This window comes from Rattus norvegicus, chromosome 2 (genome assembly GCF_036323735.1).
Source record: "Rattus norvegicus strain BN/NHsdMcwi chromosome 2, GRCr8, whole genome shotgun sequence".
Taxonomy (NCBI): domain Eukaryota; kingdom Metazoa; phylum Chordata; class Mammalia; order Rodentia; family Muridae; genus Rattus; species Rattus norvegicus.
The window spans coordinates 244267954-244278471 of record NC_086020.1 but is presented as its reverse complement, the minus strand read 5'-3'; the positions used below and the strand labels follow the sequence as shown (position 1 = coordinate 244278471).

The 10518-nt window shown below is 46.0% G+C and overlaps 1 long non-coding RNA gene across 1 annotated transcript; it reads right to left on the bottom strand.

Moving 5' to 3' along the window:
* Window positions 1-2669: 2669 nt before the first annotated feature.
* LOC120100977 (uncharacterized) lies at window positions 2670-8058 on the bottom strand. Its single transcript, XR_005501417.2, has 3 exons — window positions 6720-8058; window positions 4540-4920; window positions 2670-4441 (listed from the first exon to the last, which is right to left on the bottom strand). It is a non-coding gene; the product is annotated as an uncharacterized LOC120100977 (long non-coding RNA).
* Between the last annotated feature and the right edge of the window lie 2460 nt (window positions 8059-10518).

Here is a 10518-nt window from a genome sequence, read left to right as displayed (position 1 = left end):
GATCCTGAGGTGACTACTTTACTGCTTGCCATGGCATTCGTGACAAAGGCAACTTAAGCAAGAAGGAGTTTGTTCTGGCCACAGAACGTGAGAGAAACACACTGCCACAGAGCATGGGGTGACTGGTCATGTTACCCACAGTTAGCAAGCAGAGAGAGAGAGAGGGAGGGAGGGAGGGAGGGAAGGAGAGAGAGAGAGAGAGAGAGAGAGAGAGAGAGAGAGAAAGAGAGAGAGAGAAGAGCGCAGCCGCTCCTCTTCATTTGTCCTTTGTTGTAGCGGTAAGTTTACCTAAACCGCTCTGGCTCCCAGTGGAACACACACACACACACACACACACACACACACACACACACACACGAGTTAGTTTTGGACCTGCCATGACTAGCCCCTATCCCATACTCCTAAGACTCCTAAACCTTTCCCTGCTAACCAAGGCCCAATTCAAGATGTGGCCAGTGACTGGTTGGCTTTCTCTCCTGCAGCTCTTACATCCCGACCTTCTCCCTTGAGTCATGATGATTCTCCTCCTTACTTTCTCCTAGTTCCTAGTCCGTGCAAATCTAAAGGTCCCACCTCAGTTTAAAGAGCTGATGGCTCTTTATTGATCCATCAAAACCCAATTGTGGACGAGGAACTTCAATGTTTGGACTCACAGATTCCCGATTTGGGAAGCTGGATTAATTCAAAGCATTGAAACCAACCCCCCCCCCCAACACACACACACACAAGCACACACACTTTCTGTTCAGTCCAGGGACCCAGCTACATTCAGGGTGGGTCTTCTTTCTGTTAAACTACTCTGGAAACATCCTCACAGCCATCATTTGTCACCTGGGAAATTCCAAATTCCATCAACTGGAGGTCAAAATTAACTACCAAATTTCCCATCCTTGACTGGATATAGCTCAGCAGTATAGGTGCTTTCTGCCAAGCAGAACGTTTGCTTCCCGGTACTCATGTGGTAGAAAGAGAAAACTGACTCCTCCAAGTAGTCCTCTGACCTCCACACAAGTGCTAGAGAAAACACATTCCCAAACACACACACAGGACACATACACACTAAGCTATTTAGTTAATTTGATAATTTTAAAAAGTTAAGATCATGACTTCCCTTCTGGGATAGGGAAAGTATCATCCTCAGGGAGATTACCACTGGCCTTCCAGGAGAGGCAAGGGTCAGTCTGAGAATCCTTATACAGATGCTACTTTTCCAAGTGCTATTAGTTCAGAATCACACTCCTTCCAAAGCTGCGCATTCTACCGCTCTTTAATAGGACAAAGCAGGAAAGAATAGTATGTGGCAAGCAGTAGAAACAGCCTAGGGGAAGCTAACATAATTAAGGCATAATTGGGTAAATTGTGACTGTGATGGGTGATCTTTAAGCCCTCCTGTGAATAATCCCAGTAAACCTAACAATGCGTGGTCTGAAAAATCGAGTTGTGAGAGCTGAGAAGTGGAGAGGAGATTGGAGGCACGCAACAGGGCTGGAGGTCAAGTAGGGGTCAGTTTGCAGGGCTTCCAACAGCACGGTAAAATTTTTTTGAGGTCACAGTGAGATGTCAAGTGTGTCAGGAAGGGAGAGAATGGGTGTTGTGAGAATTGGAGGAGCATCTGAAGATTATCTCAAAATGTATGGCTCCAGAGATGAGGCTTCTGTGGCAAGCGCTGAATACAGGAGCAGGGAGGATGAACAGTGAATTCACCCTGGGACATTTGAAGTCTAAGCTATATACAGAATATCCAAGCTACAAACGTGTTGATCAAGTGTGGTCAACCATTGAACATTGAAACAGTGTTGCCAACGGTAAATGATTCTAAAGGACTGGAAAATCCAGTTAAAGAGTTCAGAGCAATCTCGGTGCTTTAAGTTGCTACTGAGTTGCATTCATAACTATCCCTGGCTGCATGAAGCCCATAGGCCTTGAGTTTGACAGACTTGGAAATGAGCTAGCTAGCAAACGCATTAAAAGTGGAAAGCAATGTCGTGAATCAAAAGCAGATCTTTGAAATCACTTGGGGAGCAACAGTACACCAGGTTTAGGATGAGAAAACTAGAAAGCTGGGCTTAGGGGAGCACGCAGTGAGGAAAGACCCAAGGGATGGCTGCTGAAGACGCCAGCAAAGACTGCAAGGGTCATAGAATGCCCGGGGGAAGCTGACTAGCAACAGACCGAGGAAAGGGAAACCAGGAAAAGAGAAGGGAACCATGGCTTCAGGGGTCATTAGCATCTTTGTCACACAATTTAAAAACACGTTTTATTTCTCCATGGGAACCTCTCAGAACCTCAACACCCTGATTGCTGTACCAGATGATAAGATTACTTATATGCAACCAGTATATGTGGATGTCATAATGCTTCATGCTCCTGTTTACACGATTACGATGAGACATTATTTTACTTCTGATTATTGCTTTGGTTTTCAGTGAACGAGAATTGATCTGCCCATGAGAAATCTTCAGAAAGTAATTTAAGCTCAAGTTTGAACAAGGGATGTTTCCAAGAGTGGATGTCTGCTCAGGTGGAGGCTATTTCAGATGTCTCAGAAGATCTATCCAAAAGCAAGAGATGCTGGAGAGACAATAATCAGAATGTTTCAGAATGCTTTAGTGGAGTCACTGAGGGTTCTGCAGTGTGTGTGTGCCTGTGTGTGAATGTGTGTGAGTGTGTTATGTGTTGTGTATGTGTGTATGTGTATGAGTGCATGTGCCTGTGTATGTGCGCCTGTGTGTGCATGTGTGTGAGCGTGTGTGTATGTGTGTATATGTGTGTATGTGTATATGTGTGTTTATGTGTATATATGTGTGTATGTATATGTGCATGTGTGTGTGCTGTGTGTGTATGTGTGTGAGTGTGTTATGTGTTGTGTATGTGTGTATGTGTATGAGTGCATGTGCCTGTGTATGTGCGCCTGTGTGTGCATGTGTGTGAGCGTGTGTGTATGTGTGTATATGTGTGTATGTGTATATGTGTGTTTATGTGTGTATGTATATGTGCGTGTGTATGTGTATATGTGTGTATATGTGTGTATGTGTATATGTGTGTTTATGTGTATATATGTGTGTATGTATATGTGCATGTGTGTGTGCTGTGTGTGTATGTGTGTGAGTGTATATGTATTGTGTATATGTGTATGTGTATGAGAGTGTGTGCATGTGTGTGTATGTATGTGTATATGTGGTGTATGTGTGTGTGTGTGTGTGTTCACATGTGTTCACGGGGCAGGCCAGAGGTAGACATCAGGTGTCTTCCTCTATCTCTATCCGCCTTAATTTTGAAGACAATGTCTCTCACTGAACCTGGAATTCACTAATGTGACTCGACTAAGTGCTCTTAACCACTGAGCCATCTTTTCAGCCTCGCCATAACTCTTTTAGGGCTGCCGTTAGCCATACAGCCAGACTGCTGGGATCATAGAATGCAGTAAGGCTTAAATAAGACCAATGTATTTAAACTTTCTCTTGTAGACAGTGAGAAATCCCTGCAGACCAGAAAGTGAGAAATAAGCAGAATAAAATTATCATTAACGTCAAGACAGTGCACACAAGCTTGCAAGCAGCAAAGCTAGTTGATCGGAGCCCTTCCCCCATTCCACAAAGTTAGATGGGAACCTTGGCGAGCAGAATTTCCATCCCCAGATCACAGGATGAACAACAGAACTCCAAAGGATGCTCAGAGTCAGAGGGAGACCATAACGTCCAAAATCTATTCACCCAAGAAACAGGCTGGAATCTGAGAGCGAGAGCATGAAGCTAAATCAGGACGGATGTAAGCTAGAGATCAAAGGGGATGGTCAGAGCAGGGGGAGAGGAAGCTACAGAAATTCTTACATCAAAGGGCGCACGCTCAGGCTGCCGCTGTCCATGGTAGGTATCGGGTTTGGGCAGGATTGAATCCGAGCTATTTCCAAGGCAACCAAGCACAGGGCCCAGGCAGAGCAAGAAGTCAAAACACTGAAGGACACTGAGTGCAGCGGAGGGCTGCCTTCCACAGAGAGGAAGAGAAAAGTGAGACAAGTTTTAAACTGTGGGTGAAAGATGGAGTCTACGTGGGTGTCTTACGTGGAAGTGATTCTCGATCCGAGCAGAAATGTCTCCAGCATTGACGTACAATGGCAGAAGGGAGAATTAGATGGGTCATTGTCTACAGATACACCAGATGAAGGTAGAATGAGTTGGGATTTCAGAGAAGCAGAGGGCAATGAGGAAAGTGGGGTGCAAGGAGAGGAAAGCGAAGAGTTGAGGCAGAAGAAGAGGAAGAAGACAGAAGAAAACCACAAGAGCCTTTATCCTAGAACTCCCAGGGGAATAAAGACTGCTCAGGCATTACCAGGTTCCTTCCAGTCCTCTCTTCTGACTCCTCCTTGGCCCATTCCTTCACACTTCCTCATTCAGGGCTCTTCTGCTTGGTCAAGGTATCTGTTGACTCCAGGGGTAGCAGGCTATAAAAGAAATAGTTAAACAGAGCCTGACAGATGGCTCATTGGTTAAGAAGACCCAAGTTCAGTTCCCAGTATTGAACCGGGCAAGTCACACCTACCTGAAACTCCAGCTCCAGGGGGTCTAAAGCATTCTTCTAGGGTCCATGAGCACATACGCAGACAAGGAGGTGCACATATATACACATAAATAAAAATTAAAAAGAGGAATAGCCATATTTTAGATTCGGCAGTAGACTCTTGAAACCAGTAGGTTTTTGAGTTTTAAAAGGTTGAGCTTTAGATGAGTCGAGACCCGCGTTTCCTTCGAGAAACTACCAGAGTAGCACCCACTTACTCTCTTCTGAGACGTCGAAGATGAAGCAAGGCCTTAAGATAGACTTCGGCATCTAAGAGCTGGTTTCTCAGGGGGTAGCAGACGACTGTGTGTGAACCACAGTGAGCCCTGTAGAGGAGATTTCCGTCTATTCCACACTGGAGATCTGAAAATGAAGCACGTGTAACCTCAGAGAAGCTTCCTGTGCCTCTCTGCCAGGAAGGCATGGCACAGAGTCCGATAGAAACTTTGAGTTACTTGGAGATAAGGAAGGCAAGGGGTAAGGCCTACCCCTCCCCACACTTGCTTTAATGACTTGCACAGAGGAGGCACCTGAAGTTCACGGTCTGCCGGTCCCTCAGAGGGACCATCTCTAGAGACAACAGTGTCACCTCCTAACCCAGTGCCAGCGTGGACTCGGTGGGTCTGAGCATGTGCAGCTATCAGCCACCTCAAGGAATGTCCGCCTCCAGCTCTCTGCCCAACCAATGCTACCACCGAGCCTTGAGTGTCTACTCCAGCCACTAAACTTGGGGTCTCTCCTGCATTTGCCTGCCTTTACCTCAGACCGCAGAGAGAGTTTTCTGACTAAGGTGGACTAGAGATACAACTAACTGTAGGAAAGAGAAAGAATAATCACTGTTTGTGTGCACTTAGATTTTGTTGACGGGAAGTTTGTTTGCGTTTTCAGAGTCTCACGTAGCCCAGGCTAGCCTCAAATTCGTTAGTATTTGAGGATGACCTTGAATTTCTCATCTTCCTGTTTCCACCTCCTAAGTGTTAGGATTACAGGTGTGTGCCACCACACAAGCTTATTGAGTTCTGGGGATGGAATCCAGGGCTCTGTGGAGGGGAGGGCTATGCAAACTGTGTAGTAGGCTATGCAGCCTACTACAGCTCCTGCCCCTCCCTCTCCCCTCCCCCTGACTTGACTCCTCCCCCTCCCTCTGACCTGATCCTGACCCCAACCCTTACCCCTCCCTCTGACCTGACCCTGACCCCAACCCTTACCCCTCCCTCTGACCTGACCCTGACCCCAACCCTTACCTCTCCCTCTGACCTGACCCTGACTCCAACCCTGATCCCTACCCTGACCCCAACCCTGATCCCAACCCTGCCCACAAGGGTTTTGATTTTTGAAAAATCACAATGTTTTCCTTTTAATGCAAACCAATAAAAGCACTGAAAGCACTTTAAAAATCGAAGATAAAATTGTGCCTGTGTAACACGCGACGGCCTTATTGGCTGTGGCTGCCAGAAGACTAGTACAGATGTGTATAATTGATTTCCATTACTGCTTTCCTGGTAATGGCCTCGAAAGATGCTAAATATGATGTGCTGCTTAGGCGAGCCTGACATCATTTATTTCTATTCTAAGAACGTAAGAATGAAATCTTCCTGAAACAAGTCAATAGAAAGGCTTTCGAAACTGCTCTGGCAGGAGATCGGTCTTACCCCCCAAGATGTAACATCAAGGAAGAAAATTATTTTAAAATTCCATTACTTTATTCCAGCTGACAAAGGTAAAGTGAAGCTCAGTGATGATTTAGCCTAATATTAAAAAAAAACTATTATGAAGACATCTAACCCCATTTGCCACTCTGAATTAGTGCCATAGAATAGCTATTCAGAAAAGAGAGAGAGAGAGAGAGAGAGAGAGAGAGAGACAGACAGACAGACAGACAGACAGACAGACAGACAGAGATAGATGGGGACCTTGTGTGCCAAGAACTGCAGACTTAATCAATGGAGATGGATCAATCCTGGCTTTCTCAGCACCCTGGCCAGAAAAATAACAAAATAACAGAATAACAGACGAGAATAACGGAAACTAGGTGAAGAAAAATCTTTGCCTTAGATTTTTTTTTTCAAAATCTACCTTTTAATAAGGATTCTTAAGTGCTTTAACCTCCCCTCCAGAGGTAGCAGAAAGGAAAGGTTAACAGGGCAACGGAGGGTGTGGACCTGTTTAGAACTAGTTCTTTGGCGCAAACCAGATCCACGCTGTCAGGGAATCAGCTGTTCAGTTCACAGGAATCCTTGGCCACAGCTCGATCCATTCACAAACACCACTCGCAAACCAGCGACGGCAGGTCGATCCAAAAGAGTCCTTGAGTCTCTGCCAATGGGCCCAGACCTGCAGAGCACCACCAGAAGGCTTTTGGTCTGTTTCTTTCTGTGAGCTCACAGCAAATGATGACCAGCACAGCGTCATCCACTGCCTATTGGATGCCTTTCCAAACGTCACGGCACTCTCAGGCATCTGCTCTAGCGAAGCGGCACGCACTCTTTTTCCAGGCTGCCTCCAGTAAAACACCACGTGTCTGTTCTCAGCAAAACCTCCTCCCACGTGTCTGCTTCAGAAAAAAAATCCTCTCATGAGACAGTTTCCAGAAAAACATCACTTGACACAACAGAGTCTCCAAAGAAACCGGAAATTTCCACCTCACCCAAGCTTGACCTTTCACTCTGCAAAATGGCTGAAACTTACGGGCATTGCATCACAAAATGCTCCTAGAACCTACAACACCGTTAATTCCTTTCCAAACTGGGGCTTATGGTAAGAGACTGGGGACATGGCTCTGTCGCCAACTCTTTGCTAAATAGTGGAGTGTCCTTGTCCATCTAAATGGGCCTCTTCTCTGTTTTTGATTAGGCCCTCCCCTCCGTTACAGAGAGCCTATCACACATGTGGGAATTAGTACAGTAGGAATTTGTCTTCCCGTAGCACACAAAGCATGTTAGCCTGACATGCAGAGGCATTTTAGAAAAATCTGCTAACCCAGGCCCGTAGGCCTAGTCATCAGGGAGTGGAGCCGCTTGAGAAGGATTCAGAGGTGCGACCTTGTTGGTGGAAGTGTATCATTCGAGGAGGGCTTAGAGGTTTCAAAAGCCTGTGTCCACCCCAGTCTCTTTCTCAGTGCTGCCTGCGCATCCGGATGCAGAACTCCCAGCTGCTTCTCCAACACCATGTCTGCACGTTACAACACCATGCTCCCTGCCATGATGATAATGGACTAAACCTCTGAAACTTTAAGGCCGCTCCAATTAAACTTTTGTTTATTTGTTTTGTTTTGTTTTCGTTGTTGTTGTTTTAAGTAAAGAATGGCTAAATCGACTCTTTATTGCCTTTTTTATTGCTGTTCTTAGTGTTGTGTTTTATAAAAAAGATAAACAAATCAGGGATATGTTTGGAGGAGGCAAGGCATGGGTGGGGGAAGGGGGTGCCTCTAGGGACCCATGCTGAGGCGTTCCCCCACCCCCCAGGTACCAGCCACATAGAATAGAGTTTATTTAAGGCATAGGGAGGGGAGTTTAGGCGGTAGTGGAGACAGAGAGAGAGAGAGGCAGAGACAGAGATAGAGAGGGAGACAGAGAGAGACAGAGAGACAGAGACAGAGAGACACACACACACAGAGACACAGAGAGAGAGAGACAGAGAGACAGAGAGACAGAGGGAGAGAGAGAGGAGAGGCCAGACATGAACATGTGCAGATAGAGGGGGTGGGAAATGGGGAGAGAGAGGGACGAGAGTAAGAAGAGCAAGAGTAAGAGAGAGAGGAGGGGGCAAGCAGCCCCTTTTATAGTGAGTCAGGCTTACCCGGTTGTTGCTAGGTAACTGTGGGGCGGAGACTAGGTGAAATGCCAACACTTAGTATTTATGCTTTCTCAGGATAGTTGCTCACATAGTTCTCCAAGCATTTCACATTCCGTAAGTTGACAGTGACTTTAAGGCAATGATCCGTGCCACAGACTCATAAGGAGTTACAGAAGCATGGTTTGCATGTCTTTCCATTAAGGCTAGCACCCAGCTAAACATTCATTATCTGTTACTAGGTCCATTAGTTCATTCTAAATTTAAAGCAATACTCTTTATGTCATGAGTTAGCTCGGTTCTGTCCAGAGACAAATCATCTGCCTTGTGCCTCATTGTTTCCAATTCTTGTGTAGAGAGACGAGTCCATTGTTTATTTTCTGTTCCCAGGCACCTACAATAAACTGTCCATTCCCAGTTTATGACCTGTAGTTACCAGATAGTGGCCTCATTCTTAACCTAAAAGGAGTGCTTTCCTTGATCATAAATTAGTTCTAAGCCCACTTTCTTTTCCAAATGCAATCAGCTCGTGACATGGGAAGGTTTAGAGAGCTCTATTTGCAGCTTTTATTCTACAGGGGACTTGAGATTACTTGTATCCGTTTAGGAATTCTATAAAATAATTATCAGGAATTCAATACCATCAATTCATCTACACGGAATTCAATGACTCCTCTTAAGCTGGGAAACAATGGCTTACATGGAACCAGGGGAAGGAACTGTATCACGTGGGCTAACTCAGCACTCAGCCCTCTAAGGTGATATAATTTTACCCCTGCCATTCAGATGAGGAAATTAAGGCCCTGGGAGTTACAGTGACTTTTTGCCCTCTCAGCTGCTAAGTTATGCTGTCTCTTTTCATCAAAACATGAAAAAAATTATATGAATAGAAAAATGAAGTAAAATTTAATCTAGTTCACTGTGAGTTTCTCATAGTAAGGTTTTGGCAGAGTGGTTTTTATTACATATCGGTTACCAGCAATGCACACAGCGATGCATGAATTGTCAGAAACTTTTTTAATAAAAACAGATCTCACGGTGCCAATGGATATTATAAATATAGCACTCGCCTGAAAAACAATATCAGGGGGTGAGCTGGGAGCAAGCTGGGGAGCAGAGATGAAGAAGGGGAAACTAGGCACGTTAGTATCTTCGTTAGTGATGGGCCAGCCCTGAAGGCTACTGTGGAAGGCTTCAGTCCATCTGCTGGCCAAGAGCTCTGCTCTGTAAGATGATAATTTTAACAAAAGATGATAAGTACTTGCTGTTTGCACGTGACTATAAAAAACACGAGACACGAGACAAAAGAACCTTCAGAAGGCCCTCACGCTAGTTAAAACAAACAAAAACATGGACTGTGCTTAACTCTGGATTGATGATTCCAAAACGCCAGGCCCGCAGCAAAGGCAAGATCCATGGTGCCACCACGTGCACGTGAAAGGAAGAATAGCACCCTCCCTGGTCCCAGACCTCGGGGTCCCAGACCCCCGGGCCCCAGACCCCCGGGTCCCAGGCCCCCGGGTCCCAGACACTCGGGTCCCAGACCCCCGGGCCCCAGACCCCCGGGTCCGAGACCACCGGTTCCCAGGCCCCAGCGCTCTGCTCTCTGCATCTCCACCCCACAGACCACCTAAACTATCACAATGCACTTGCTCTCGAACTGACGAAGCATTAGCCTGGGTAAGTTCACCAAGAGAGAACCATCCGTTATTTCATCAGTGCCCCCAGAGGAGTTTATCAGGAGTTTTCGCGTATGGAAATGCATGCTATTTTATTATGCTTTTAAACTTAATCCTTTCATTACTAGGGGCATTTTTATTTTAGGGAGACCTGTACTATATCTAGTAAGAACACTAATATTGGGGCAGTTGGCTTTTACAGGAATTCAAAAGACTCCTTCAAAATGCCTTTGTACCTCGGTGGGTCCATGCTGAGGTACTCCCTGAACAATCACACCTTGGGGCCGGCCTAGTATAAAGAAATTTATTGGGGGAGGGGGACCTGGAAAGTGGGTAGAGGCAGAGAAAGGCGGGCATAGAGGACAGAAAAAGGGAGGAGAGAGGAGAAGAGAGGAGAAGAGAGGAAGAGGCGGACCAGGGACCAGGAGCACAGAGAGAAAGAAGAAGGAGGGAGAGAGAGCTGGCATAGCCGAGCAGTCCCTCTTAAGGG